Raw genomic sequence first — 27,568 nt, forward strand, 5'->3', positions numbered from 1 at the left:
AACAGACTATTAAATACAAATCTGACATTTTCATATTATTCCTAGAAAAATGAACCCAGTTGACCAGGAAAATTAATGAAGTAATGGTGTTTTCAGGAAGAAATATAAAGATAGTGGCCCAAATTTTTCGGTATTTAGTCGTTGAAATCTGAACTTGTGTTGGGAACTGCATGGCAGGACCCTGCAGAAGGCCTGAACGCACATGTGCTGACATTGCCCATGAAGTTTAAACTTCTGGTGGACTGATTTCCGCTGCATGGGATCCTCTGTGAAAGTCTCCAACACAGCTCAGGGCTTGGACCAGATACGTGGAACATACCTAGATACTTACCCTGGAAATGTTAAGTTGGTCAATACTGATCTAACTCAGTGATTGGCAAGCATAATTGAACTGAGCATCACAACCAACAGCATCACCATACCACATGGACTGCAGCAGCTCAAAAAGGCAGCTCACCACCATCTTCTCAAGGGCAATTAGGAATGGGCAATAAATGTTGGCCTAGCCAGCAACACCCACATTCCATGAATGGATAGAAAAAAAGGAAAAAACCCTTTTCCAATTATCCCCACCGACCCAAATGACTACCCCCATACCCACTCCAAGCCGAACCAACTAATTCCGCCCCCCGACCTGACTACCCTCCCACCTGATTATGCCCCCCAAACCCCACCCCACCACCTCTCCCAATGACTAACCCCCACCCGACTACCCACTCCCAACCTGACTACCCATTCACTCACCCACCTATCCTCTGAAAGAATTGAGACCTTTAAATTGAGACTTCCTGAATATGGAAGCTAATATTGTAAAAAAAGGTGAGTCCTCTATTTGTCCGTCTTCTCCCCATGCTCATTGGACTCCTGCAGAGGTGGCTGCACTGAGCCATCAATGCTTCATCTGGGATCAGGTTGGGTTGCAGAAATTTTTGCGGGCAGCGGCACTGTATGCAGCACCAACGCTAAGCGGAAGATCTGGGCCAGCATTTCCTCTGCTATTTATCATCTCTTCAAAATGTAGCTGTTGTCAAACTATATAATACTAATGTTTAATTTTTGTTTAGTCTAATCCCTTGATCTCTAAACATGAAAAAAGAAAATGGTAGAAAAAAAACCTCATTTAGAGCATTCTAAAAATGGCCTATCCTCTGCAGAAATAAGAGGAGAATCACATTGCAAAAACATACAGTTGTTCTCGTTTTTTACATTAAGCAACTAGAAAGGCACATCGGCTTGGAACTGGAGGGAGGGAGAGTGTTTTCTATTGAGAGTAATTCACATACCTCATTATCTCCTACAGTCATACATTGCTACAAGTATCTACTGCATAGAGCTATCAGGCAGAGAAATCATGATTAAGTAATAAATAGAACTAATAGAAATTATGATTTCTTAGTTCAGACAGAAAATATGGTTCAATATTGCTATTCAACATGACCTCTTTAGGGGTGAATAGCTAAAAAGCTAATGGAGGAAAAATTGGATAAGGCCTGAAAAAGGGCCACGTGCTGTTCATGCATGCACACACGCCCGCTCATTCTGATGCAGGCAACATAAAAGTTTTGTTCTGCTGCTCAGTTAAATGATAGTAGATGCAGCCCAGCATTAAACATGCTGTTCAGTGGCTGGAGGCTAAACAGGGCCTGCCAACCCGCCCCCACCCACCCCCAAGTTCCTGAGAGTCCAGCACCACTTAAAGCTAGCCTGCAGTTCTTAAAGGGGAGCTTTGTTGTGCCTGAAGCACGTGCTGGCAATGGTTGAAAAAGACATTCTGAGCAGGAAGAGGGTGGACAACTGGATCCAGAAGTTCTTGATGCAGCAATGGGGGCCTTGATAAAACAGGTGGACAGAAGGGGAAAGGTCCTCTACCCACAAGGAAACTCGAGGCCCTCCAGACAGACACAGAGAAGGCAGTGGGAGCAGCCATATGCTATCAATGCAAGCAGTCCAGTTCTTTGGACCTGGATGCACCTTAGGGAAAAGTTTAATGACCTCACATTATGTGGGGTTAAGAGGAGCAACTATGTTCCTTCAGTTTCCTTGAGATTAATGCAGGCCATTGCCACTCCCAGTTTCCCCATCTCCTTGACCTACAATGCTGCAGGCCATGGCTACTCCTGGATCTTGCTCCCAGCCCCCAGTTCTACATTCCTGCCAGCGTGACTATCCGATACTGTTGGCCCAGATTTGGTGAGCTGCAGTGGAATGCCGGTTCAGGGCCAGTGGCACATTAATTAGGCCATACCCTCAAAAGAGACAAGGCCGCCCTGGAGGGATTTGACGACTGGCTCATGCACTCCAGCAGCCAGCCCCAATAGATGTGTGCTATAAATTAGCTTCCACTTTAATTTCAAAGCTTTTCAGTGTCAATTTTCAACTAATATTGTCCTTAGGCTCAAATAAAATATCTTAATTGGTTTTACTGTTAGTACATGAAGGAACATTTGGATTTAAGTATTGTAAGAACACTGCAAATTAGATTTTAGAAATTCTGTTATTGCCACTAAAAACTGCAACAGTATAAATAGATACAGGCTTTGGCAAAGGCTAAATCAATAGTTGATTGATAATGTTAGCATAATAGTGCTATTTAAAATGTTTTATCTGATGTTTTCAAAGAAATGCTGAAGTAGAAAAGTAATCTTCCATACTACACAAAGATGATGTGCTGCTCCTTGAATTTATATTGAGCTTAATTGGACAGAGAGGTCAGAGTGGGAGTGAGGCAGAGAATTAAAGTGACAAGAAGCTCGGGGTCATGCTTCCAGACTGAATGGAGGTGTTTCACAAAAGGGTCACTCAATCTGCACTTTGTCTCCCCTTTGTGGAGGTTGACTGCATCATCCGCAGTGATTACAATGCACCAAATTGAAAGATGTACAAGTAAATCACTGTTTCACCTGGAAGGAGCATTTGGGCCCTCGGCAATGGGAAGGAAGGAGGTAAAAGGGCAAGGGTTACAACTCCTGTGCTTGCAAGGGAAGGTATTGTGGAAAGGGATGTGGATGGGAATGATTAAGAAGTGGACGAAGGTACTGTAAAGGGAATGATTCCTTTGGAATACTGAAACAGGATGAGAGGGGAAGATGTATTTGCTGGTGGCATTATACAGGAGGTGTTGGAAATGGTAGGGGATGATCCATTCAATATGGGGGAAGGTGGAGTTGAAGGTGAGGACAAAGGGGACACAATCATGATTCTGAGGAGGAGGAGAAGGGGTGAGTGCAGAAGTGCGGGAAATCTAACAGACACATTCAAGGGCTCTGTCAACCATGGTGGGGAGAAAACCTTAGTTGAGGGAAAAGGAAGACATATCAGAAGCACTGGTATGGAACCTGGCATCATCAGAACGTATGTGATGGAGAAACTGAGAGAGTAGAATAGAATCCTTACAGGAAGTGGGATGGGAAGAAGTGTGGTCATGGTAGCTGTGGGTTTTATGTGGATATTGATCAATGTCCTATTCCCAGAAATGGAAGCAAAGAAGTCAAGGGAGGGCAGAGAGTCAGAGATGGACCATGTGAACCAAGAGGATTGAAATTAGAAGCAAATTTAATGGAATTTTCTAGTTCAAGGCAAAATCAGGAAATGGCACTGATATCGTCAGTAATGCACCAAAATGGAGTCTGGGGAATGTGGGACTCAGATTGAGAGATGGGGATAAGGGCTCAAGGAGTGAAGGAGCAAAGGAAAAGAAGAGGGCTGGGAGCCGAGAGATTAGGGTTCTAGTGGGTGGGCGTGGGGGTTGTGTGAGATGGTGGGGTTGTGGGAACACCATCATTCTCTGCAGAGCCAGGAGTAGCAGCAATAATAACATGGAGCGGGAATAGTAATGAGCGAGAAGCAGCCAATAAAGTGGAAGAATCTTAAAGGAAAGGGAAAAGCAAGGTTCTGGAAATGATCAACTTGTAAATAAGGACACCTGCAAATAAAGGACATCTGATGCAATTCCTAAATAAATTCCTAATTTAGATGTTTCACGGCAAATTGAGCTGAAGCTGCTGCAGAAAAATGTTGACAACATGGCTGCAGCAGTACATGGTGGGAGAGTGGATGGCATCAAATGCCAAGCGTAGTCATCAGAGGCGTTGAATGTCACAAATGTAACAATGATCCTGAATGGTGAAGCTTCAGCTTTAATCCATGTGGAGCTACAGGCATGTGTTAAGAAATTTGATATGGTTGTAAAACTAGGCCTTTATAAATAAACAATTAGTATAGTTAAATGTATACTAAAGTGGCAGTATGTACATATCTTTAAGAAATTAATTCAAAACTCTGCAAGCTTTTGTAAACTGTATCATTTTACCTATATGAATAAAGTTTCCTGCTTTTGTCCCCCCACTAAATAATATTAAGTTCAGAGTAATAGATAGTCCTGTTAAATATTCATTTAAGTAATGCAGTAACAGGCAGAAATGTCACTTGGACAGTAGTATACATTAGCCATTTCGTCATAAATATCTCAGGCATTTACTTTTGCTTTTATTGCTGCTATAATTCATATTTGCCATAAGCAAGCCTTCAGAGACAAATTAACATATCTGAATTTATCACAAACTGTTAAACATAATTTGATGCAACTCTTTGACTGAAATCAAAGTAAGCAATGAAATTTATGAGAACTCTTTGAGGGAATTAGCATTTGAACTGGTTTGCATTTGTGCAACCTTAAAAATGTGCTGCTGGTACAGAAAAACACAAGAGATTTTCCTTAGGGTTTTTTTTTCCCTTGGATAGTATTTAATGAACAATAGAGGCTAATACCAATGAGTTTAAAATATAGCCTAGGTAGAGTTCACAAGGCACTAGTATGCTGTGAATATAAACTATAAAAACAAGATAAAAACTGTGGAAATAGAAAACTACAGTAAGTCATAGCAAGAAACTGCATTATGTGGAAAAGTAACAAAATACTGTGGGTTCAAATTTAAGTCAGTTTTTATGAATTCTATGCTACTTTTGTTGTTTAGCAAACAATACATCATAAGCTCTCCAGTTTGGGATGCTTGGCACCAGGTCATTTATGGATTTCAGGATTTTCTAGGTTATAAAATAATGCAGGGGTGAGTGTGGCCAAAGACAGAAAGGTCTAAAAAAAATTTTGTGACAAGGAATCACATAATTTTAGCACTTTTTAATGGCCTGTAGTGAAATGTAAATATTTTGAGGCCATTTGAAATTTCCCATGCATTGGCTAAACACCAAATTTGTTGGGGGGGAGAGGGTGTTGGGGGTTGGGGTGGTGTGGCAGCGGTTAAAATGTAGGGAAGACATTATCAGCATCTAATAGGATAGGGGGTAGGAGAGAGGTATCAAGTGGCTTTGTTACCTCGCACTGCATTTTTCCACGCTACAGTTGCCAGCCCATCAACCGCCACTTCCTATCCTCAGTCCGAAGATTAGGTGAGCCCGTGTATTCTCGATTTGTTGCAGTGCCAAACAGTTTGAGTCAAGAGTCCGTGGATCTGCTCAAAAATGTCTGGACAGCTGGTGTTTCTGGACTTCAGATTTCCGGACAGGAGAGGTTATATTGTACCGATGAACATGTACATTAAAGATCATTCATAAACAGGTGTTACTCCAGCTGAAAGTTCTAGAACAGACATTGGTTCACATTGAATCATGCTGCCACTAAGCAATGGCAACTGTGCCATCATGAGGCTTGAAATAATGACCCTGGTCGTGTGCACAGAGATGGTAGCCAGCAGTTCTGATTTTCATTCCGGCGTGTCAGCTGGATTAGAAATTGGCACCGCCCCGACAAGAATGAGTGCAGAAGTTGCTGGGTGCAGAGGTGGGCTGGCCGGAAGCCTACCTCTGTACTCTGGCACTTTGTTGAATTTCATTTTAAAAATGATTAAAACAAAAAGCAGCCCTCAAACTCCCACCCCCATACGCTTCCCATGCCCCATCCATGCCGATCTATGCCACCTCATGCCTCCACCCACTCCCCACCAACCCCCATGGTTCCTCATACACCCTATGCCAACCCATGTGTTCTACCTACCACTCATGGCCTTCATACCTCCTATTCTCCCACATCCCTATGGGCCTGTATAGCCCCTATGCCAACCCATGCCTCCCACTCATCACCCTTTGCCTAATCCCCTCCATACCAACTCACCTAGTACCCACCAGGGGTAAACCTCAGGAACCATGTTGACATAAAGTAAAGTTGTGAGTCAATTGATGATGCCACTATTTAAAACAATACTCTCATTGATTTTTAAAAAATAATTCAATACATAGAAATTCCTTCAACTAATCTCTAATGAAAACAAACATTTCCAATCTATAAGCACTTGGAATTTCAATCAAACTGTTCACTTAACAGGCAACCCACTCTGATAATGTTAGTTTGTAGAATCAGTCATTGCAGCTCAAAGGCCAGGAGCAAGGACTTTGCTCCTCCCCTCCATCTTTGGAATTTCCTCCAGCCCTACAAACTTATGAGATGCCTGCACTCCTTGAATTCTGGCATTTTGAGCATCCCCAAATTTTAATCACCCCACCATTGGTGGCCGGCTGCCATCAGCTGCCATGGCCCTAAGTTCTGGAATCCCTACCTAAATCTCTCCACTTCTCTTTTCTTCCTTAAGATCCTTAAAACCCTCGCTCTTCAACCAAGCTTATGGTCATCTGCCCCAATATCTCTAGTGGGTCAGTGCCTAATTTTGTTTGATAAGGCTCCTGTGAACCACCTTGATGTTTTACTACTTTAAAAGTGCTATCGAAACATAAGTTGTTGCTGCTGTTATTGCAGACACTGCAAAGTGCCAGCAATTGTACTAAACACTTAAACTATAAAACAATTAGTCGTTTGGTAGTAGAGAACTTGAGTATTGCTGAAAAAAAGAGACATTTTTGTCAAAGCTTTTTGTCTTGCACTCATCAGGACAATTCGCAAGAATACCAAAAGGTAAAGGGGACAACAATTTATCCTGTATGAGATGAGAGTGCTGATTGGTTGGCAAATGGACTCTGATCAGTAACGGCATTGCCATGGCGAATGCACCAGTTGACAGTGGCTGACAGTTAACTGCCAAGCATTGTTTGAAATTTAAACCAGGCAGTTTGACTCTGATTGGTCAAGGCATTGCCCTGAGGAATGAACCAGCGAATTATTTTGCTTAGCTGAAACAGGCGCAATGTGTGTACATCTTCTTTCTAAGAGCAAAGAACAGGGCCCTGTGTATTAATATATGTAGCTTTCATACATGCAAATGCGCCACACTATGAGCCCGAATGACAATCTTAATTGGCTGTCAGCGTAATTCTTAGCACACTGAGGATTATTTAGCAAATGTTATCCAATTGTGGAATCACATCTAATATTGGACACTATGTTTTGAGTTTTGCAAACATGGGCTAGTTGTGTACGGTCTGTAGGTATATAGGTTGTACGTCCCAGAGACTGGAGATCGTAACAAACAGCAGATCCCTTCCAATGTTTGCAACGGACAAGGTACAGACCATACCCAGCACTCTCTTCTCGTACAGTATTACTTTTGGTATTCTTGCGAGTTGTCCTGATGAGAGCAAGATGAAAAGCTTTGACAAAAATGTTTCTCTTTCAGCAACACAAAACAACTGTTCCATTCATTATTTTAAGTTGTTTTAGAGATGTTTATCATATTTTCAAATATTTTAGTTGTGCACATGCACCTTTTAATAGCAACTTATTACACATATATGAGCAAACGGTCTGACTTTTTCATAACTCATTGTCACTAGAAATGCTCTCTTGATAGCTTCAATGGGGTTTTAGTAATACAATCTCCCATACTTGGTTCGATTTTTGATAATTTTTGATAAAAAGGCTATCATTCCCTCAATCTGCCAAGTATCCTATGAAAAGCAGGAAATCTGAAGCCAAAATAACACAAGCCTCTGTATGCATTTTCCTAAAATACATATTAGCTCAGGAACACCAGCAGAAGTTGCTTAAGATGATGGTGTTGTAAGGTAGCCAGAATAGTCATACTTTGTAAATATGCGACCAGGTAGGCTGGCTGTAATATTTATAATTTGTAACTCTTATAACCTTCACATCTTCATTGTGTGGTTGAGAGTAGATGAAACATTTGCTGGCCGCCATTAATGCTACCGTGAACCGTCCAAAAAGAGGAAATGAGGTATTGAATGATGTTTCTCCCTTCAATTTTTCATCCTTTCATTTAAGAAAACACCTGAAATCTACTGATTTTATGTCAGAATTCAAATTCCACCAGTATCACCAATTGTTCAATTTTTATAACTTCACAATTTATAATTATGTATTTCAAAATTAGCTTGATTTCTTTGAAGACTTATTTGTGTCATTGGACACTTCTTGTGAACAACAGGCTTTCTTTAAGTCTTTAATCTGCATTTCCAATGGTTCATGTGGGAAAGAACATCTGTCACCTGTCATGACTAGTTGTCATCCAGTTCATTAATAATTTTGATAAAAGTATTCTGTAAGACATCTGTGCAAAACTCTTCCTACCAGAATTCAAGAGATTTTTTAAAAATCACACTAAAGAGATGGAAGTAGGAAGACAATAGTCTGATCCCTGTCATTCACAGTATAACTGGTAGTTTTGTCCTCCTCTTTCAGGCCAAATAGCATTTCCTAGAAATATCACTCTAGAAATCAGGTTTTTGCCTGTGTCCTAATTATCAGCACAACTGAATTTAGATTAGTAATTTTAACTTTGTTGCCTGAGCAGAAATGTCATATATCCAAGAGATACACCAAGTTCTAAATTCATCTTAATTGACCATCAATTCAATTTGCTTTTCTTCCATCCCATAAACTGACATTTTTCCCTGCAAAGTCTGAAGCACCCATTAAATGTCTTCTGACAATAAATTGGTGAACTGGTTCACGATTATCTCAACTAAATTTGTATTACTTAATTAATATTACTTTCATGTGTAGTAAATAATTATATTATTATTTTTCATTCATTGTAATATCTTTTTATGTTTCTATTGCTGCATTGCCAAATTTGTCCAACTCAAACTAGAAAACAATAGTTTGCATATTACCTTCAAAAGATAAAGCTAGCTTCCTAAATTAATTTCCTAATATCATTTACAATTAACAGAGGATGGGGGCCTGCAATATCAAGATGGTGCTGGGCAAAAAGACTAGGCATAACAAGCTAGCTACGCTTTCATGACATTTAGAGCATGCACAGAAAGTAGCAATAAACTTTGTAACATAGTTTAAAAAACTGCCAATTAAATCTCTCAGCCATACTAATTATCACAAAAACTGGAAATGTTGTATCTACTTCAGAATTATTTCTCCTTTGTACCAGAACAGAAAAGAAAAACCAATAAAATGTTATTGATCTCTCACCAACCACTTCACAAAAAGATTTAGCAAAATACTTGCATGAAATGAACAAATTAGGTAAATTAAATGAACAGACAGCTATGCATTTACAGAACCGTCCATTTACACAATTACAGTTTTTCAGCACTCGGTGACTTAAACACATAAAACATGAGTATGTGGGCTTTCCAGCAGAGGAGAGGACAAGAAACACTTCTTGCCTTGATTATTTCAGGATACCTTTTGCTAGATCGTTTGTTACACCCATTAGTAGACAGAATCCATGCAGTACACATTAACAATTCAATATATATTCCATACTTTTAAAGTAGATTAATGTCATCAGCTAGCTAATCAGACAATATTTTATGACCTCTGTATTAATTAGTTAGACTCCCAATCAAATTATCTGTTTGGTACCCCTGGATTGGGCTAACCAAAGGTATTCCATAAACTTAAACACTTAGCACCTTTTTAACCTTTTGCCAATGGCACAGATTTGGGATCAATAACTGAAACTTATACCAAAATAAATGTACTAACAATATATAATATTGTAAGTGCAAAGCTGATGGCAAAGCAAGCTAAATTTGGAGTTAATACACTGAAAAAATAACAGCGTTTGATTGATACACAGTTATTAATGACTCAATTGGCCAGCAATTTGTAGTGAGGAAAAGATATCCCATGAGCTGTGAATTGTCAGAAGTTGCTGACTAATTTGCTAACTGTGGATGAGAACCTCCAGGGAAATAGCAAAAAAAAATTCTGATAAGATTTCTCTAACTTCGTAGCAAAAGGCAATGTGCTATTTTATATCTCCCCCAACAGAGAACCATGCATTGCAGTCCCAGGTTTTTTAATAAAAGAATATGCTAGAATCTGTTTTAAAGCTTCAGTGTGTGCATTCCTGTATACTTAAAGTGGTTAGATTCCACAGGTGCTCAGCAATAATGTTTGAAAATAATAAAACTGAGCAAGAAAAATTAATCAGGTTCTTAATGGACATCAAAATTCTGTTAAATAGCAGTTACAGTGTTCTTTTTTTAAAACAAAGTGTAAAGGGTTAACTGTAAATACATATGACAAGTGAATGAATGACTTTAAATATATGTTGCAGCAGGACTTAGCAGCTCAGCTCATATATAACTGCTGCTTAAGTGTAGACTCTGAGCATATAGCCATCCACGAAGGGAAACTGAGTGTACAGATAACAATGCCTTATGGAACAAGACACAGTACTGCAGAAGGCCATTGTGTTTTACTAATACTGCATAATTCAGAGTATCTATTGCCTGAAAACAACTAAATTAAATGTTTCATATTGATGTAAAACAATGTAACAAGATGTTAACTTTTAAGAACTGTTAACGCCAAGTTAAAAAGAATCAAAAATAAGTTTTACTCTTTAAAGAATTAATGCTGCATAATCATTTGCACATAATTCCAAGTGCTGAAAGCTACTACAAAACCCAGACCATTCCTTTTATACATTTCCAAAGTGATCCGTTGGGGGTTTATAATGCCAACCATCACAAAATATAACAAAAGAAGCGTAAAGATTGATTCATGGAATTTTTACAATAAACTTGTTGGCTCAGATTTTGCAGTAGTAATGACAGTGAAACTGTTAGCATTCATCATTATTTCCCCTCCGAAACAGGCAGCAGCTTCTGGAGTTCACACACGTGCTGTTAAGCACAGAAATCCAGATGCTGCTGTCAGTGATGTTATCCTTTTTTATAGGATGCACTGGTGAAATCCTTCCAAACTGCAAACAATTCAAAATTACTGAATGGATGAGAACTTCCACTTTTAATCTAATACCCTTGCTGTAAAAACCCTTGGGGGAGGATTTTCCCCTCGTCTGGCAGGCATGGCGGGCAGGCCTGGGATCGGGACCCGGCCGCAATTTCATGCTGGCTGGCCAATTAATGGTCAGTCAGCATGAATCGTGTGCTGAAATGCTCAGTGCTGCCTGGGTGGGGAGGAGGGGGAGGGCGAGCGCGGAAGTCCACGCAGGCACTGGGGAGCGCACAGTAAAAGCTCTCTGAAGGCAGAGAGCTGCCTCAGGGAGCTAAAAATTTCTAACTTTCAAAATAAAGATTTTAAAATTAAGGTAAACATATCCCCTCATATGACTCTGTCAACCATAAGGTTAGTGGCCAGGGAAAAATTCAGTTTAATGAATTTATTAATGGGATAACAGCCCTCTTAATTGCCGACTCCTGTGCGTGCCCGTCGGCCGAAATATTGTGCGAGTGCGCGATGACGTTGGACAAGCCTGCGCGCCAAGCTGAAAATCCAGCCCTTGACAAAGCTATGCCTTTTTGAATAAGATGTAACAGGATTTTTAATGTGCTCTCAGTGTAAGAAAAGCTTTGAAAGTTCGAAGGGTCTGATGCATCTACTGGAAACAGGCTGCATAAATGTTCTCTGAGTGGGAAGAGATATTATTCCTCTTTTATTTTAATAATTTCAACGTGATAGCATTTATCTTCAAATCAAACTTGGGAATATGGAAACAAATCTTCTGTAAAGCCAACTCTGTAATTTGTGCACAATTGGGCCTTAGGCATCTCCAAGTATAGGCTCGACTGCCTCCTTTATTACAAAAGTCAGGCAATTTTATAAAGTGGAACAAAATTTCATTTGGCTCAGGGGAAGATTTTAGCTAATTCCACCTGCCCACAAAATTTTAATATGTGAGCTCCTGCATATGTAAAAAGTACCTGAATGTGCCATTAACAAAATTATTTTTATCAGGTATGTTAGCTCCTACATCTCAAAAGTGTAGTTTACGATATAGTTTGTATAACAGACCATAAAGATTACACTTATTCATACTTTCCGATTACTGGAGCTTTAAAGGGAAGTTATTTTAATACTGGTTATTTGATATACTTTATTTAAAGCATTTCAATTGCCTCGTGCTGTCAACTGTCTTAGAAACTTTGGATTAGTTAGCACAAAGTTAACCATAGCAAGTGTTGACTTGATCTACATCCAAACATAAAGCTAATTATAAGTAACTGATTCCATTCTTACTTATCTAATCATAGTCAGAGCACTTGTGAGGGCTTCTCTTTCTGTTCCTGCATTGTTACCTCTGGTGTCATGCAATAAGTTATTCTTCTCCTACTTCCTATTTCTCATCTACATGTTGTCCTGTGGTGACATCATCCAAAAGGACATTAGTTTTCACTTGTACAGTGATGATAACCAGCTCTACCTCATCACCACATCTCTTGACTCCTCCACTGTTGCTAAATTATCAGACCGCTTATCCAACATCCAGCACTGGATAAGCAGAAATTTCCTCCCATTAAATACTGGGAATGCTGAAGCCATTGTTTGAGTCCCCACTCTAAACTTTGTTCCCTAGCTACCAACTCCATCCCGCTTCGTGGCAATTGTTAAGATTAAACCAGTCTGTTTGCAACCTTGGTGTCACATTTGACACAAGATGAGCTTCTGACCTCATATTCATGCCCTCACTAAACTGCCTATTTCCACCTCCGTAACATCACCCAACTTGGCCCCTGTCTCAAAGCAACTGCTGCTGAAATTCTCATTCATGTCTTCATTACGTCTAGGCTTGAATATTCCAACGCACTCCTGGCTGGTCTCACACATTCCATATTCGTATTTTTGAGATCATCCAAACCTCTGCAGCTCATGTCTCAACTTGCACCAAATCCCATTCACCTATCACCTGTGTGCTCACTGACTTACACTGGCTCCCAGTCAAGCAATGTCTTGAGTATAAAATTCTTGTTTTCAAATCCCTCCATGGCCTTGCCCCTCCCTAACTCTGTAGTCTCCTCCAGTCCCACAACCCTTCGAGATATCTGTCCTCCTTTAATTCTGGCTTCCTGTGCATTCTCGATTTTAACTTCTCCACTTTTAGTGGCCATGCTTTCAATCACTGAGGCCCTAAGCTCTGGAATACCCTCCTTACACCACTCCCCCTCACTTTCCCCTTTTAAATTTAAAGGTTTAAAGTAATTGGCAAAAGAAGCAAAGGCGACATGAGGAAAGACTTTTTCATGCAGCGGGTGGTTAAAGTCTGAATCGTATTGCTGAGAATATGGCAGAGGCAGGTTCAATCGAGGCATTCAAAAGGAAATTAGATTGCTATCTGAAAAGGAAGAACATGCAGGGTTATAGGGAGAAGGCGAGGGAATAATACTGGGTGAATTGCTCATTTGGTGTGCCAGTGCAGATATGATGGGCTGAATGGCCTCCTGCGCTGTAACAATTCTGTGATTCTGTGGTAATACGCTCCTTAAAACCTACCTCTTTGACCAAGGCTTTTTCTATCTGACCTAATATCTCCTTATGTGGCTCAGTATCATACTTTGTTTTATAAGCAGGACCTTGGGGACGTTTTACTACATTAAATGTGCTATATAGATATAAGTTGTGGTTGCTGTAACTGAAAAGGAGATTTTCTTCCCGAGAGGAATGAGATTGATGTTAACATAATTTATTTTTATAGTACAGTGTTTATATTTTCATTTGAAATATTAAATTTCAAGCAGAAAGATGCACACAACTTTATCATGGTAAAAGTTGAATGCTGTGATATTCTAGTTTTCCAGCCATACAGAAATAGAGTTCAGTATAAGATAAGCAGAAATATCCCTCTAATTCCACATTTAGAACACAAACAAAAACTATTAACCTGCTAAAATGAACCAGCAAAAGTTTTAAATTATGGATGAAAGACAAAGGTTTTTGTTGGAGAATAAAAACTTTCTGTAGTATTCTTCACATGGTCTTAGTGAAAGCTAAAAGCACCTTACAGGTCCATCAAGCAGGGGAGAAAGGGGATAGTGACAAAAAAAAAACTAGAGTTGAAGGGTAGGGTATTTAGAAACCTCTTGAAAGCAATGAGGGAACTGACAGGATGGAGATAGAACGTCGGTGGTGACCTCAGAATTCTGGAGTTGGGATTGTATATACCACAGTTCATAAATTCTAGTCCTTTACGGCTTTTGTCCAACAGTCTCAACAGGCTGGACTGAAAAGGAAAGAAAACAACTCTATCCAGATCCTATGACAGGTCTCAAGTATGCTGCTGACACCATTAAACACTAATCTGAGAACTGAACTATAGGCAAAGGCAAATGTAGATAAGATCAGAAACAATTAAACGTAATCCTTCCACTATTCACTGATAATTGAGAAGCCGGGTTTGTAAGTTCAGTGGGCTGCTTGATGATGCTGAACCTGTCACGAACAGAATCTGTGAAATAAGTAGGCTCTTTTTCAACGATCAATCTATATAAATAACAAATTAAACCTTAAACCAGCTTATATTTCATCTCTTTTCTATTTTTCCTTAGTTCTGATGAAGAGTCATTCGGACTTGAAACGTTAACTGTATCCCTCTCTGCAGATGCTGTCAGACCTGCTGAGTTTTTCCAGGTATTTTTGTTTTTGTTCTATATAAATAACAATCTTAGGCCCAGCATGCAGTTGTGGTATACTACCTGACATCTGTCACATCTCAATGGAATAAATCTGATATCAGAAGATACCACAGAGGTATGCTGGATCTAAGATTTTTATTTAGATAGACTGGTGATTGCTAAAAACCTATAATGAGATAAATACAATAATAGCTAGAATGTTCATTAAAAGAGCAATCTTGGACACTTTTCTTTAAAGTTTGCCATGGAATTAACAACTTAAAATCTAAGAGATAGCATTGCTGTGAGATATAGCTCCTCAAATCATATCATCTTTCTCTTCTCTTTTACTTCAACTTTTCTCTGCAAAGTGAATTCTTACTATGAAATGTCTACTCCCTTTTCTTGTCATTTCTTTGGCTCTACTCCCTGGTCTAATGCACAAAGCTTCATCAGCTCACCAATGTAGACCCTCATAAATATTATATCTGCTGTTGTTTCTGTGACTGCTACTGTGTTATTTTAGGCTACCTTACAATGTAACCGAGGCCAGTAGCCGCCATTTGGTACCAACCAGGCAGAACTCTGCTAACATTGCCTGGCTCCTGTTTGGCCAAAGTTTCATTCAATTTAGCAAAGGTCACTTTACATGCTGGATACCTGCATAGGTAGAATTGATTACCAGAAGTCAGAAATTTAAATGTTTGGATACTGAGAAGAGGAGTTTAAATATTCAAAATATTTAACATAATATTAGATAGATTTGAAAAGTGTCAAGAGAGAGCGGCAGACAAATGTTATATCTACCTGACCATACAACTCCAGGGAGTTCCATTCTGCTTCACTCCAAAGATCAGGTTGGACTTTGCCTCTGGATTTACACTGCCAGTTTAGCATTGCTACAAAGCTATTGTGGCTTTACACTAACACTAAACTTGCCATGTAAATGTACCCATAAATACATTAAAAACCTTTATTTAAAATAAAACCATTAGAAATAGTTGAGAGTAACCAAAATGCTATCTTGGTATGACCTACACAACGACAAATTTTCATGTTAATTTTCAGACAATAAACAAACAATTTGAAATGGCAGATTTAGTATTACATAGACAGATAAGATAATTTAGTTAATAGTGCTTTCAGGGTCCCTAAAATGAGGGACTAAGCTGCAATGACCAGCACACAGTAAATGATCTTCATGATCAAAAAAAATTGTCTTAAGTACCAACCATAAGTTCCAAGTCAAGTTATTTGAAAACATGAATTGATTTTTAATTATATAACTAAATGCAGAGTTAATGAGGCTCACCTAATTTAATTCGTAGCCATAAATTTCAGTATAATAGAAAAAGCCTGAATTGATTATAAAGTATTTAGTCCTTCCTTATTAAGATTAACAGCTGGAATCTGACAGTACATCAAGTTTTATATGATTTTATGCTGTTTTACCTTGATGAGTTTAATTAAAATTATAAGTTAAAAATTTAATGTCTCATCCTAATGGGAAATAATTGGTACCTATTTTCTTTCTTGCAGTAATTTTCTATTACCCAGAATTGTGAATATATCACAGTGACATACCATTACACACTTAAATTATAGTCTTATGTAAACTTTTTTAACCTTTTTATCCAACATCCAGCTACAAATAAACTGCCACTCCTCCAGTAAAAGATTGGGAAAACTAAAGTTATTGTCAGTCCCTACCATAAACTTCCATCCTGACATTGCCTCTAGATGAAAGTTGATGTTTGAAATCGAACATCCTATTCAACCTTGAGATGAGCTTACAATCCCACATCCTCTCCATCACAAGAATCACCTACTTCCATAACATCGCCTACCACTGCTACTTAGTGAACCTGCCGCTGAATCCCTCATCCATATCTTTGTCCACATTCAATTATTCCAATGCCCTCTTAGCCAACATCCCATCCTCCACCCTCTTCAGCTCATCCAAAACCCTGCTACCCAAATCCTATCTCTCACCAGCTCCTATTCATCTAACATCTCTGCCCTGGCTGACATACATTGATTCCTTAATGCCTCCTTTTAAAATACTTACTCTCTAATTTAATTATAGACATGGCCTGACCTCTCCCATCTCTGCAACCTCCTCTAGCCCAACAACCCCTCTCCAAAACTCACCATTCATCTGACCATGATCTTCTGTGCAACCTCCAACCCACTCCCTTTTCTTCACCACTGGTGACCATGTTTTCACCTGTCCAATTATTATTCAAGGTTAGGGAAACAGAATCACATCAAGACTTTTAAAGAAGCTACTGCATTTCTGTAGGTTACATGAAAAATTATTGAAATATTAACATGAATGCAGCCTTGGTGTACTAAAGATACTTTTCTCATTCATGCTTTTTTCAAAATAAATGTAAATTTTCAACTCATAGGGCAGGATTTTGCCCTTGGAGGGGGTGCTAAGCGGGGGTGGGCGGGAAGCCGACCGCCGCCCAGGATCGGCTCCACATCACGATTTCACGCGGGTGGGCCAATTAAAGCCTGGCCTGCGTGGATCGCGAGCAGCAGTGCTGAGCGCTGCCCGTGTTTGCGGGGGGAGGAGGGAGAGCTGGGCCGAGCGCAGTTTACGCATGCGCGAGAGAGTGCTTCAATCTCCCTGAGGCATGAAGCTGCCTCAGTGAGATTGAAGTACTGTGTAAAAAAAAAACAATGAAGAGAATAAGAATTTAATAAAACATGTCCCCTCATGTGACTCTGTTACATGAGCTGGGACATGATTTTAATTCAAAAATAAAGTTTTTATTTAATGTTTATTTGCTTCAGGAAACCTCATCCCGCCCGTGGATGAGGTTTCCTAAAAAATGGAAAGGCCGCTTGGCCTTTTCGCCTGCCCCTGTTGGACAGGCAGCGTAAATTTAATTTGAATTTAATTAGATTGTTAATGGCCTTAATAGGCCTTTTAATTATTGGCGCGCCTGCCGAATGAAATATCACGAGACAGCGCAATGACATTGGGGTGCACGCCCAACATCATCGTGCGTCATTTTACGCTCGGACGTGCATCCGCACGTCGAGCGTAATATTCTGCCCATAATATCGTGAAAATGATTTCTAAGGAATTTAAGATTAAATGCATTAAAAAAATTCCTAAACCTTATAACCTTAAATTCTACTGGTAAAATTAAATTCTTTTCTGCACCTATTTGAACTGTTCACCGAATTAGGTTCCAAATTAGACATGTAACACAACATGTATCACTGATATTCAACTTAAGATCTGATAAATGTAACACTGAACTGACAGGAGGAAAGTGTCAGGGGTTTGATTTTAAACACAAAGTAGCTTTTTTCATGCACTTTAAAGTCATTACTTCCCCTCTTTAGGTTCATTACATTATCCAGATATGACAGATTTGCTAAGTAACTCTGTCAAGGTTTCTGACATTGACAATTCTATTTGCAATCGTACAGAGATACAGAAGATAATCTGAGATAATTGACTCTTGCATTTTCACTCCCTTTGTGTGGGAAAACATTTGACCTTTATTTGATGCGTATTGTGCAAATTAGTTAAGATAAAGTGTTGCAGAATAATAAAGTATGTTGCTTTCACTAGGGAAGGGAGAACCATAAAATAGTTGACAAATCCTCTATTTAATGTTGTAGGCAATAATAATATAAGAAGATTGTAGCCATCAACTGGTTTTAGTAGTTGGGTGCACCTGTGCAACAATGTATTCGAATTCTGCCAATAAAACTGATATAATTCCACATTGATTTCATACGAAATAAAACAAAATGAAATGCTGCAGAAGTGCCCAATGCATTTTTGTACACTGAGGGCAGGATTTTTACCTTGTCAGGTGGGTATGGTGGGTGGGCCCGGGACTGGTCGTGAAACACGCGCTGCAGCGCTGCCAAGGTGGGGGCGAGAGGAGGGCAAGCGTGGAAATTTGCGCATGCGCGTGGTTGCACGCAATGTACGCTTCCTGAGGCACAGAGCTGCCTCAGGGAACTGAAGAATTTTAAAATCAAAAATAAAGAATTTACACATGTTAAAAACATGTCCCCTCATGTGACTCTATCATGTGACTCTGTCGCATGAGCAGGGACATGTTATAAATGATATTTCAAAATTTTTATTTTATTTTTAATTCCTGCTGGAAACCTCATCCCCAATGATGTTTCAGAAAAAAATCCAAAGGCTGCTTGGCCTTTTCGCCTGCCCGCCAACCATAGGATTGCATTCAATTAATACTTTAGTGGCCCTAATAGTCCTGTTAATTGTCGGCAGGTTTGCTACCGACTTCCCCGCGTGCCCGCCGGTCGAAATATCATGTGTCATTTTACGCTCGAGTGGGTCGGGCTCAGCGAAAAATTCAGCCCTTGCTGAAAAAGCATTTCCACTGTGACCAGCAACAATATCAAATTATGTTAAAATTGTTCATAAATTCTATTAAAGTTTTGTGTTAGTTTCTCTAGACTAAGAAGCTAATAGCATTACAGACCTGGAATTTCTCATAGTACTGCCAGATAAGATCTAGAAACTAAGTGAAGAGTAATTTCTGAATTATTTTTCACTCTATTTGCATTAAGATGAAATTCAACAGTCCGGTACATCATTTGTGGTACACAGGTAAGTAAAATTTGTCCACATCTTTTCCTAGGCAACAAGTTTGCAGAATTTCAGCACAAAACAATGTGACATATATTCTCATGGGTAGGTTGGAAGTGTGTAATAAAATGAATTAGGCTAAAATCATGTAAAAGAATTCCATTAGTTCAGATGGAAGAGGATTACTTTGAGACAGAATTATTAAAGTGCCTCTTCTCCCTTCAAAATAAATGGTTTAAACATCCAAAATCTGGTAGCTGAGTGACAGAAGAAATTATATGCTCAGTTTATGTTTTTCTTTACATCGATGCCTCACAGAAAATTTTCAACATTAATAAAATTCATTTGAAAGTTGCAATTGAGCCAAGCAAGACAGAAGCCCTTCAAGGAGAGTGGATTCATCCCCGAACTCACCACCTCCAGAGAGATAGTGGGAAGCTTGAGAAAATCTTCCTATGCTCCATACACAACAGAAAAGGACAGAGGTAATGGAGTATGTAAAAGGTGTAGTATGCTCGAAATGGGACATCAGTTCTGAGTAATGACTACAGAAAATGCATGCTTTGAAATACAAAGATGATAAAGCTTCAAGCAGTCATATACTGTACATTAGCCTTTCAGCAATTACTCTTGACATGTCTAAGACTAAGCTGTCTCAATTGTACAGACATTATTTAATTTGCCTTCAATATGTATTTAAAATTTACCAGTCATGAAAATTGGTGGGGTGGTAAATAGTGAGGAGGATAGCCTTAGGTTACAGGAGGATATAGACGGGCTGGTCAGATGGGCTGGTCAGTGGCAAATGGAATTTAATTCGGATAAGTGTGAGGTAATGCACTTGGGCAGGACAAACAAGGCACGGGAATACACGATGAATGGTAGGACCATGGGAAGTACCGAGGATCAGAGGGACCTTGGTGCGCATGTTCATCGGTCCCTTAAGGTAGCGGGACAGGTAGATAAGGTGTTTAAGAAGGCTTATGGGATACTTGCCTTTATTAGCCAAGGCATAGAATATAAGAGCAGGGAGGTTATGCTGGAACTGTATAAAATGCTGGTTAGGCTACAGCTAGAGTACTGCGTGCAGTTCTGGAATCTGCATTATAGGAAGGATGTGATTGCACTAGAGAGAGCACAGAGGAGATTTAACAGGATGTTGCCTGGGCTGGAGAGTTTTAGTTATGAGGAGAGATTGGATAGACTGGGGTTATTTTTCCTGGAGCAGAGGGAGATTGAGGGGGGACATGATTGAAGTGTATAAAATTATGAGGGACATAGATAGGGTAGACAGGAAGGAACTTTTCCCCTTGGTGGAGGGATCAATAACCAGGGGGCATAGATTTAAGGTAAGGGCAGGAGGTTTAGAGGGGATGTGAGGAAGAATTTTTTTCACCCAGAGGGCGGTGGGAATCTGGAACTCACTGCCTGAAAGGGTGGTAGAGGCAGATACCCTCTTAACATTTAAGAAGTATATGGATGTGCACTTACGATGCCGTGGCATACAAGGCTACGGGCCTAGTGCTGGAAAATGGGATTAGAATAGTTAGGTACTTGTTTGACCGGCACAGACTCAATGGGCCGAAGGGCTTTTTTCTGTGCTGTAGACCTCTATGACAGTCTCCTGCACAATGAAACTTTTTCCATAAGTTTTCAGAGGAGTATATTTAGGACACCAGTTATAAATTATTTTGACTATCTGATGTTTTAGAAAAATGTTGCAAGGTGAAGTTGCTAATAGTGTTGAAATCCATAGTCTGCACAATAGCTAAGAATAATTCTTTTGCAGGGGTCTATTGAAAATTTCATTTTTTTTAAATCATCCAGTTTTGAAAGGAATTGTATCAGTCCAAATGAGAATCTAGGTGAAATTAACTTTATTACTTAAACAAAGACCCTGCCTGCCTTCAACGTTCATTAGCGATGTGGCATTATCAAAAATCACAAATACAATATTCCAACGAACAAGTCCAGGAATTTGTTAACGTGCTGAAGTTATGGCTACTATACTCCTGGAATATTTATATAATTTAGACAGTACACAGAGAAAAGAGAAAAAACGGAATCTAGCTGCAGAAGACGTAATTTACAAACATTATAACATGTACAACGTCCATTAGGAATCTGATCCATAGCAGATCAGCAGACCTACTTGTAAGCACATTGTTGCAAGAACTATGACTTATTGCTGAAAAAAGAGACATGCTGTCAAAGCTTTTCGTTTTGCACTCATGAAGACAAATTCACAAAAATAACAATTGTAAAGGGAACAACAATTTATACTGCATGAGAACAGAGTGCTATTAGTTGGCAAGTGGACTCTGATTGGTAGAGGCATTGCCATGGATGGTTTACCTTTAATCTTGGTATATTGTATCAGAGAGAACATGGGGTGTCCATCGCATTCTACTTCAAAAGGTGTTAAATACTGCATTGTCATACTATTACAATCAGGCTTAAACTAATAGTTTTCTTTTTACAATCATATTATACAGAAGCAGAAAAACATAGCAAATTAATTGGTGATAAATGTATGTAGAGAATATAGATATCAGTCCACAAACAATTAGAATTCCTTTTTCTAGAATGGATTGTTGACACTTTGTTATGCAATAGGATTTTGGAATGCCAGTCTCTTTCAGAATTTTAATAATACAATGCTGTACATGAGCAACCTAATTAATATGCTAATCCACAGTCTTACTGTGTGCTTAGAACTCTATACACCCCACATCATCTCAATATTCTGAATTGCGCTGCCAAACCCAGAAGAGCCTTCTAGAACCTGTCACATGTAAAAATGCTTGTTGACTAGTTTCTTGCCCAATTCTGGATTCTATCTCTTCCACAACATAACTTTGCTGATTTTGCTTCTTATCAAAACTACTGTGGTCAATGTTCCACAGAAATCTCCTCTCTTGCTCCTTTTAAGCTCCAGATATGCTCCTCAACATGATCGTCATATAAATTTTCAACACAGAATCAAAGAACGATACAGCAGAGACGGTGGCTGTTTAGCCCAGCATGCCTGTGGCAGCTCTTTGAAAGAACCCTCCAATTAATTCCACTCCTCTGCTCTTTCCCCATAATGCTGTAAAAGTTTCCCCTTCTAATATTTATCCCATTCCCTTTTGAAAGTTATTGTGAATTTGCTTCCACCCCTAAGAAGAACTCAATATGTAAACAAAAATTCTCAAACCACCTCTTCATTTGCCAACTACCTCAAATCTGTTTCCTCTGGTTACTGGCACATCTGCCCCAGAAACAGTTTTGCCTTATATATCCTGTCAAAAACCTGAATTTGAACACCTCTATTAAATCTGTACCTACCCTTTGCTGCACGAAGCAGAGCAACACCTTGTCTCTCCACATAACTGAAGTCTTTCAACCCTGATACCATTTTAGCAAGTCTCAGCTGCACTCTCTTCAAGGTCTTGACAATATTCCTAAAGTGTACTGCCACAAATGACCACACCAGTTGGGGCCTAATCAGCATTTTATAAATGTTTAGCTGGATTTTACCAGCCATCTTCCGGCCACCATGGGATATTACCAACAGCAGGAACCTCAGCAGCACTGCCTCCCACCAGGTGACCAATGATGCCAATTAGGGACAAACTCACACTGGTGCCAGTATTTTACTGGCATGGGGAGGTGCTGCCATCACATGGGGACACTAGAGGGAACCCTGGCAGCAATAACCGCCCTGTACCTATGGCGCTGCCGCTAGAAGGTGCACCCTGCTGACCAGCAGGCTTTGCCTGCCTTGTCTTTGAGGGTTCCGGAACATGGAAGCACCCTTTCCTCCTTCCTGCAGTCTCAGCAGCGGCCACTTCTAAAGGTGGCGCGGCCGAGGCTACTGAGTTGCTGGCCCTCTAATTGGGCAGGCATTTCTGGAAGACTGTCCTCAAATGTACAGCAATCCCAGCGGTGGCCTCTTAATTGGCTGCCACTTGTATAATGCCGCCAAGGGTCCCACCACCCACTTGCATGGGCTCGGGTCTTGCTTTCCGTCCTCGCAGGACTTAGTATTGTAATATGCCTTTGAGGGATATGAGCGTGACATCACTGCAGGGGAAATGTGTTATGTGATCCAGTCTTAGTTTCACTTTTGCTTTGAGCTGAGCACACACAGCTCTAATGTCTTTAAGCATTACACCTATGTATAACTGTTCTCATGAGCCTAGTCTTAATAAACAAACCCACCACACGTTTACCCAATCCCTTATGAGTGATTGGTGTGTGGTGTCTTGTACAATAAATGAGCCCATTATAACAACCCAGCAATTAACTTCTGAGAAAATCCAGCCCTGTGCCTCCAATTATAAAGCCAAGGATCCTGCATTTCTTTTTGAAAACAACCTTCCTCAAGTTGTTTTGCCATCTTCGGGGATTTGTGTGCACATACTCCCAAAAACACTGTTCTTGCATCTCCTTCAAAATTGTATCATTTAGTTTATATCGCCTCTCTTCATCCTTCCTATCAAAAAGAATCGCTTCGCAGTTGTGTGTTAAATTTCCTTCCTCATATTTCTGCCCATTTCACCAAAGCCCTCCTGAAATATGTTTTTATCTTCCTGATTATTTACTACATTTTTGAGTTTCATGCCACCAGCAAACTCTGAAATTATAACTTGTATACACAAGTCTACTTCATTCATCATTCCCCTCTACTTTCTGTCCCTTAGCCAATTACATATTCATGTAGCCACTGTCTCTTTATTTCTATGGGCTTCAATTTTGCTAACAAGTTTATTTCATGGTACCTTATCAAACGTTGTTTGAAAACAATATACCCATCAAACGCACAACCTTCATCAACCCCTTCTGTTAGTTCATCAAGGAATTAAAATCAAGTTAGTTAAAGTTAGTTTGACTGGGAGATGGTAGCATAGTGGAAATGTCACAGGACTTGTAATCCAGAGGCCCAGGCCAATGTTCTGGGGACAAGGGTTCCACAATCCCACCACAGCAGCTGGTGGAATTTAAATTCAATTCATAAAGCTGGAATTGAAAAGCCAGTCTCAGTGATGGTGACCATGAAACCATTGCCGATTATCATAAAAACCCATCTGGTTCACTAATGTTACAAAGTAGTTGACTCTTAACTGCCCTGTTAAATGGTGTGGCTAGCCACTCAGGTCAAGGGCAATTAGGAATGGGCAACAAATGCCAACCTTGCCAGTGGCGCCCACATTTCATGAAACAACACATTTAAAAACAAACATGATTTGCCTTTAACAAATTCAAGCTGGTTTTCATTTATTAATGCATATTTTTCTAAGTGATGATTAATATTGTCTCAGACAAGTGTTTCTAAAATTTTCCCCACCATTGGCATTAGACTGACTGGTCCATATTTGCGGGTTTATCATTCTCCTATTTTTTGAACGGGGTGCTGAGCATTTCTAATGCCACATTCCTCTGGTACATTCCTCCCATATCTAAGGGGAATTAAAAGATTGTGACCAGGGCCTCTGCAATTTCCACCCTAACTTCCCTCAACATACTAGGATGGAGTCCAGTCAGGTTTTTCAACACTGAGCACCACCAAACTTTTCAGCGTCTCCTCATTATCTATTTTTAATCCTATCCAATCTCACTTCTACATCCTCCGTTATTGTGATGAAATCCTATTCTTTGATGAAGATGTATCTAACGTACTCATTCGGTACCTCAGCTATGGCTACTGCCTCCACAAGATAATCATTTTGGTTCTTGATGGGCATGATATTAGAAGATGGGATCAAAAAAGATAAAAAGAAATTAATAATAGAAAACGGAGAGGTGGGAGTGGGGGGCAAAATCATTAATTAACTAATCAAAGTGTTCTGGGGACAAGGGTTCAAATCCTACCATGGCAGCTAATGGAGAGGATAAAACCCCTGGTTTGATTGGTTTGCGTCCGCACATAGTTTTAAAAAATTACAGTAGGCTGAAGGACTGTTACATATATGTAAAAAATAATTAGTATAAGGAATGTTGCCCGAGAGTGGTAGATAGCTAAAATGATTATTATATTTAAAAATGATTTCTATATTTAAAAATAGAGGTGGGGCAAGTTCTGGAAACTATAGACCAATTAGCTTATTATTGGTTGTAGGAATCCTTACTCAAAGATGCAATAGAAAAACATCTAGAAACAGGAAATACAATAAAAGAATAAGCAATATGAAAAGGAAAGGTCATTGTTAATGAACCTTTGAAGTTGATGAAAAAGTAAGAGAAACAGTAGATAAGCATATTGTAGTAGATGTAATATATTCTGTTTTTCAAAAGGCTTTTGAAAAGGTGTTGCATAAAGGACTCATGATCAAGGTTAGAACATGTGAAGCCAGGGGACTCGTAGCAGGATTGATAGCAAGCTGGCTACAAATCAGAAAACAGAGTAGATGTTAAAGGAAGTTGCTCAGAATGGCAAAAAGTGAGGTGGTGTCCCACAAGGATCAGTGTTGGGACCACTGCTGTCCACAATTTACATAAATAATGTGGACTCTGGAACTGAAATTTAATTTTAAAATTTGCGGACAACACCAAATTGGGGGATGTAGTTCATACAGAGGAAGGCTGCAAAAAATACAGCAAGACATCAATAAAATTGCAGAATGGGCATGTAATTGGCAAATGAACTGCAATACGCTGTGGTACATTTTGATAGGAATGAGGAACGCACATATTCTTTAGAAAGAAAGTGCCTAAATGTAGTGGAGAAGCAGAGGGATCTGAGACTACAGATACACAGGTTAATAAGGCCACTAAAAAAGCAAACAAAGTACTTTGCTCATTTCTAGAGGAATAAAATTGAAAAGCTGCGAAGTTATGTTTAACTTGTATAGAATCTTGGTCAGACCATACTTGGAGGACTGTGAATAATTCTGGAGCCCATATTGGGATGTTAAGTGCTTGTATCCATTGTGTCTAGGACATCCAAAGGTGATGCTATCTCAGATGGACATATCGATTAGCCAAGGTCAAGAAAAATATTCCTTCACACTGGCTTCCTCAGAGCCTGACACAATGATCTTCCTCATTATGATTAACAGAATAAAAGGTCACCATTCCCTTCTTTTTCTTAACAGTTACTAAGTTGTCACTAATACATACAAAACATATACTTAGATAAAAGCAAAATACTGCAGATGCTGGAAATCTGAAACAAAAACAGAAAATGCTGGAAAAACTCAGCAGGTCTAGCAGCATCTGTGGAGAGAGAAACAGGGTTAACGTTTCGAGTCCGATGACCCTTCTTTTGAGCTGAAGAGAAGTGGAAACACAATGAAATTTATACTGTTAAAGGCGGGTGGGGGCAGGTGGAGCTGGATAGAAGGCCACCTCCTTCAATTTGGTCTACTGCATCTGCTGCTCCCAATGTGGTCTCTTCTACATCGGGGAGACCAAATGCAGACTGGGTGACTGTTTTGCGGAACACCTCCAGTCTGTCTGCAAGCATGACCCAGACTTTCTGGTCGCTTGTCATTTCAACACACCATCCTGCTCTCATGCCCACATGTCCGTCCTTGGCCTGCTGCAATGTTCCAGTGAAGCCCAACACAAACTGGAGGAACAGGGCCTCATCTTTTGATTAGGCACTTTACAGCCTTCTGGATTTAACATTGAGTTCAACAACTTCAGATCATGAACTCTCTCCTCCATCCTCACCCTCTTTTTAAAATTTCCTTTTCTCTACATTCATTTTTATTTTTTATCCATTTTAATTTTAATTTTTATTCATTTATCCGTGATTTTATCCCCTTTTTTTAAATCCCCCCTTCTATTCCATTTTCTATCCTTTTTTACCCCCACCACCACCCCCTCCCCCCACCCCATCCCCTGCAGGATCATCTGTTATTTGTTTCATGATGTTCGTTCACACAATGCTACCCTTGTTCTGCTATTACCACACCCTGCTTTCTTACCTTTATGTCGCTATCATCATCGTTTTTAGCACTAACCACTACTATTAACACTCCCTTTGTCCTTTAGTTCATGACATCTTTGTCAATCCCTCCTTTGTCTCCACCTATCACTGGCCTTCTATCCAGCTTCACCTGCCTCACCCCCCTTTAAAAGTATAAATGATCATATTTCCAAACCTCTTCAGCTCTGAAGTAGGGTCATATGGACTCGAAACACTAGCTCTGTTTCTCTCTCCACCGATGCTGCTAGACCTGCTGAGTTTTTCCAGCATTTTCTGTTTTTGTTTCAAAACATACACTTATTTGATGTCTT

General features: G+C 39.6%; 1 protein-coding gene across 5 annotated transcripts in view; it reads right to left on the minus strand.

Moving 5' to 3' along the window:
- The window catches only part of suclg2 (succinate-CoA ligase GDP-forming subunit beta), a 405,981-nt gene that overhangs the window by 99,237 nt on the left and 279,176 nt on the right, over positions 1–27,568 (minus strand). The gene's annotated exons all lie outside the window — the stretch shown is intronic.

Source organism: Cetorhinus maximus, chromosome 6 (assembly GCF_964194155.1).
Source record: "Cetorhinus maximus chromosome 6, sCetMax3.hap1.1, whole genome shotgun sequence".
NCBI lineage: Eukaryota > Metazoa > Chordata > Chondrichthyes > Lamniformes > Cetorhinidae > Cetorhinus > Cetorhinus maximus.